Raw genomic sequence first — 5,627 nt, forward strand, 5'->3', positions numbered from 1 at the left:
CCTTCTGGCAAGGGTCCTTTCTAGGATTGGGCAGCCAGCGAGCGATGTTGGCTGGGCCGCAGCCTCAGTCTCTCCTCTCCTGAGCAGATCTGTCCCACATGTGTGTAATTCAAGGGCCCAGGCTGTCCTTCTGGGATTCTGTCTGTCACTCTGTCTGTATGTCTATCTGTCTCTCTCTCTCTCTCACACACACACACACACACATACACACAGAGCTCCCCAGATTCTCTTTCTCATCCTCTAAGCCATAAAGAATGGTGTTTCCCCACCAGGCACCCTGGAGCCCTGTGTCTGGCCCCTGCCTAAAAGCCACAGGGCCACACAGGGTCCTCCCTGCACGAGGCTGTGCCTTGGCTTCACTCCTGGGTACCTTCAGGACACTGTTTTCCGAGTTATGTCTCAATTTTATAGTTGTTTCCTGTGTGACCATCAGTCCAGTACGATCTTATTATTCACTAAAAACAGAAGGTCTTTCTTATCTCAAAAAGGCTGTCACATATGCTATTCATCTTGTTCATTAAAATTTCAGGCATTTTGTATTTTTAGATCCTGTCAAAATGGTAGTGTGTCTGTTCCCCTCCGTCCCTCCCTCCCTGTTTTCTAATTAGTCATGGTTGCTAGTACCTAGGTGTGTTACTGAGTTTTAAAAATTCAACCTACCATTTATGCCACCATTTTGCTTAAAAATTTTTTTTAAACTGTTTTCATTTTATTTTCCACTTCAAAGGGGTAAAAAAAAATGGTGTGTTTTAAAATTTTTCATTTCCCTTCTGACTGGAATATCCCATCTTTTTACTCTTCACTGAAAATTCCACAGCTGCACCCCGGGCCCCATGGGGCTCTCTTCCCTGGGCTGTGTCATGCCCTCCCTGACAACGAGACGCACGGTTGGGAGGAGACCATGGAGGGTAGAACTGAATCAAAAATCAGTTTTTTCCTTTTCAACTTAATTAGTGAATTCAGTCAAAATGGCCAAAAAGAACATGCGTAAATACAAAGCCTTGGAACAGGTTTTCAGGTAAAAACAATAGGAAAGACTGTGTTAGAAGCACTTGCTAAAAATAGAAGAGGTGGAATTAATTTCTAGTGTTTGGTTTTGTTAAGGAGAAGGTTGGAGCAAAATTTTATTTTAAAATTCTTTATCAGAAGGAGAAAGGGAATAATTTAACTTTTCTTGGTTGAAATGGCAAGATGGAGAATCGAAGAAATGACATAGATAATTCATACCAAAATTCCCTTAGAATATTCAGATAGTTGAGTAAAAATTGAAGATTTTATTTGCTCAAATTACTTGAAATTGTTTTATCCTCCATTTTACCTTTGTGAATAAAATAGTGGTTTTTTTTTTTAAAAAAGATATTTTAAAACATCTTTAAAAAAGAAATCAGTAGGGATATTTTTAAAAGTATATGAAGAAACAATTCGAAAAGTATAAACAAATTTGAAACAAAGTATAAACAACTCACAAAGTATTGGCAATATATGAATGAAAAGTAGATAAACCTCACGATTAATCTGGGAAATGAAAATCAAAGCAATGCTTCATTTGATTTTTTTCCTATCAGATTAGCAAAAATTTTTAAATTGTTTATATCTGATGTTGAAAAGTCTGTAGTGATTCTTACCTACCAAAAGCTTGGTTCTGGTTCCTGATGCCAATCAATAACGAGGACACAGTTTTGAGAAAAAGGAAAAAGAAGACTTATTACTTTGTTAGCAAAGAAGAAACACAGGGACTCCTGTCCCAAAGGCTGTGATTCTGCCCATCAGCAGGAACAGGGGAGATATATATATATATATATATATATATATATATATATATATATATATATATATAGTTGTATTTGGACACAATACCTTTATTCCATTTATTTATTTTTTTATTAGTTGTTCAAAACATTACATAGCTCTTGACATATCATATATTTTTATGTGGTGCTGAGGATCGAACCCAGGTGCATGCTAGGTGAGCGCTCTACCTCTGAGCCACAATCCCAGCCCCAACAGGGGGCTTTTAAAGAGGTGACTCAAAGGCTACATTTTGTGTTCTCTGTTGGAGTTGTAATTCACTTGTTAATTTGGGAGATAGATGTTTTTGAGGTCTTCTGCTACCATCCCCTAAGTCTGGATTACTTCCTTCCTATGGTGAGTGTGTACTCAGGGACAGATAACTCTGCCTAGGATGGGGAAGAAAGGTGATCCTGTTTCCCCTAAGATTAGGGAGGGGGAGAGAGGAAAAGAAATAAACATGTCCATTTTAAAAATCAGTTGCAGGGGTAAATGGATGGAGTTGGAGAGTATATTACTAAGTGAAGTAAGCCAATCTCCCAAAACCACAGGCCGAATGCTCTCTTTGATATGAGGATGTTGACTCATAATGGGAGGCGCAGAGCATGGGAGGAATGGAGGAACTCTAGATAGGGCAAAGAGGAGGGAGGGGAAGGGAGGGGGTAGGAATGACAGTGGAATGAGTTAGACATTATTCCCCTAAGAAAATGTATGAAGACACTAATGGTGTGAAAGTACTTTGTATACAATCAGTGACTTGAAAAATTGTGCTCTAGATGTGTAATATGAAATGAATTGCATTGTGCTATCATGTATCACAAATTAGAATAAATAAATAACTTAATAAAAGAATTAGTTGCGGGCTAGGGATGTGGCTCAAGCGGTAGCACGCTCGCCTGGCATGCGTGCGGCCCGGGTTCGATCCTCAGCACCACATACAAACAAAGATGTTGTGTCCGCCAATAACTAAAATAAATATTAAAATTTTGAAAAAAAAAAAAAAAAAAAAAAAAAAAAAAGAATTAGTTGCAGGGCTGGGTTTGTGGCTCAGAGGTAGAGTGCTTGTCTAGCATGTGTGAGGCACTGGGTTCGATACTCAGCACTGCATATAAATGAATAAAATAAAGGTCCATTGACAACTAAAAAAATATTAAAAAATAAAACAGTTGCAGTGGTAGAGCAGCAAGGGTTATATGCAAAGCATAAAGAGGACACTGTTACAGGGAGACTGTAGTTAGCTCACAGTGTTGGGATGGCATAAATATCCCCAATTCTTCATTTCTCCCTAAATCAACACCCTTTGCCTCATAACCTGGTGGCATTTTTTCTTTCTGACTCCAGGCTCAGCCCTGTGATTTGCCCATGAGATGTTCAAAGTTCAAGTACAGATGATGCAAGTGTGCGGCTGGCTTGCCCCTTTCTCTGCACCTGGGAGAACCTGCCCAGGCTTGTCTGCTGGTGGAGAAGGTACACGTGGAGCAGAGCAGGGTTACCCTTATGCCAGCCTGGCCCCTGCCACCTGACTCTGCCAATCTGCACACATAAGGACAAGCCCAGCCAAGACCAGCAGAGTGGCCCGCCAGTTGCCCTTTATACACAAGCACAGATGTGTATTACTAAACCTCTAAGTTCTTGTGGTTTTTTTATGCAGCATTGTTGGGGAAATAGACAACTGAATCAGAAGGCAAGAGGCTTAATCTGTCGAGATTTTTTAAATGCACAGTGCTTGACCCAGCTATGACATTTTTTAGGAAACCTCAGAAACTTAGATGAACTGACAGGTGTTCAAGATGCTCCTGGAAACATTGTTTGTTATAGAAAAATGGTTTAAGCGTTCTGAATTTATTTCATTAGTGAATGGTTGAATAAATTAGGGTGTCTGATGGTACAATAGGTCTTTCCCTGTTCATGCTGCTATAACAAAAATGCTTGGAAATGCATCACTCACAATTCTAGAAGCTGAGAAGTTCAAGACCAAGTTGCAGGTAAGAAACCTCTGGTGAGGTTTCTTTGTCTCATGTATGTTTTGTCACAACAAAAAATAAATATAAAAGCATAACCATGGAAAGGAAAGTAATAGATCATACTTGTGAAAAAAACACAAATAATTGCAAAAGTATGTGAAGTGACAAATGAGCTGGTCCAGTTCCCTCATGTGCTCCCATCTGCAAGTGATGGGCAGAGCTGATCTGTTTGAAGTGAACCCTTCCAGACTTTCCCTGTGTATTTACATGCAGTGGTTTTTATTTTACAAAGATAGGTTACATTATATACTCTTCTGCCACTTTGTTTGTACCTCATAATGTAACATAGGTATTTTCTTCCTGTTTCAGGTATCTATTCAAAGTATTTCCTGAACAAGTCATTAGTAGAATCTTATTCTCAAAATGTCACCGCCTCATGGACACCTTCTCAAGATCCTAGATCTGTGCCTGGCATACAAGAGACCTACATGGAATACTAAATACATAGACTAAATTCCTAGTATCACACTTGCCTCAAAATGACCCATAGTTATTTGTTATATCAGTTAATAATCCAAAGTGTCGCAGCTTTTTTTTTTTTTTTTGGAACTGGGGATTGATCTCAGGGGTACTTTGCCACTGAGTTACATCCCAGTCCTTTTTTTTTTCTTTTATTCTTTTTAATGATTTTTAGTTGTCAATGGACCTTTATTTTATTGTTTATTTATATGCGGTGCTGAGCGCTAAACCCAGTGCCTCACATGTGCTAGGCAAGTACTCTCTGAGCCACAACCCCAGCCCCTCTCTAGTCCTTTTTTTTATATTTTTTTTTAGTTGCAGATGAAAACAATACTTTTTATTTTATTTGTTTATTTTTATGTGGTGCCAGGGATCGAACCTAGTGCCTCACGCATGTTAGGCAAGCACTCTACTACTGAGTTACAACCCGGCCCCTCTCTAGTGTTATTTTTTTTTATGTGTTATTTTGAGATAGGATCTCGTTGAGTTGCCGAGGCTGACCTCAAACTTCAATCCTCCTGCCTTAGCCTCCTGAGTTGCTGGAATTACAGGCAAGTGCCAACCACACCTGGCTTTAGTGGCAAAATGAAAACTCTGATGTATTTCAAGTCCTTTTTAAAGAACTTAATTAAAATTTATTCACTTAAAACATATAATTCAATCACATTCAAATTCTGAATGCAAAATTCAAATATCATTTTGGAAAGATCTGTCAGCCTCTTCCCCTTAGCACCATTCCCCCCAACAGTTCCCGTCAGTTGATCTGTGAATATTCAGAGATAGCCAGTTAGGGACCTAACTCTAGAGATGTTCTCTCTGTTTGAGTCTAGGTGCTGTTAGTGTTCTCAGTGTGGGAGAAATTGCTGTGTTTCCATTTTTCTCCTCTTTCTCTGCTTAATGGTGGTATCAGTTCTCTCTGAAGAGCCTAGTGCACCACTGGGGTCCTCAATGCCAGGTCCTGGGCTCAGGTCTCCCCACCTGGCATCCTCCTCTCCCCCACATCCCTTCCCCTCTCCCTCCGTGACTCTTTCTTTCTTGTTCTAGGCCTTTCCTCTGACTCACAGCTGTAATGGTCCAGGAAGGTCCAGGAGCCTCCAGGTGGTCTCAGGTGGGACCTGGGTGAGCCTGGGCACCTGGCCTGGTAGAGGTTGCATGTTTACAGTCAGAGTGGGCACACTGACCACCGTTACTCCTTTCCCCCAGCTTTTCACCAGGTCTCAGCCCTGGGAAGAAGTGGTAGAAAATCATGGAAATTTCAGAAAAGCATCACAGGGAATCGGCTTGGAGCCCCTCCCTCTGCTGAAGCCCAGCTGGCTCTCGGGGCCAGCCCTTGCTCACAGGGACAGCTCTCGTGCT

The sequence above is a fragment of the Marmota monax genome, unplaced genomic scaffold, assembly GCF_021218885.2.
Source record: "Marmota monax isolate L192 unplaced genomic scaffold, Marmota_monax_Labrador192_F-V1.1 WCK01_AAM20220418_F8-fsc00071, whole genome shotgun sequence".
Lineage (NCBI taxonomy): Eukaryota > Metazoa > Chordata > Mammalia > Rodentia > Sciuridae > Marmota > Marmota monax.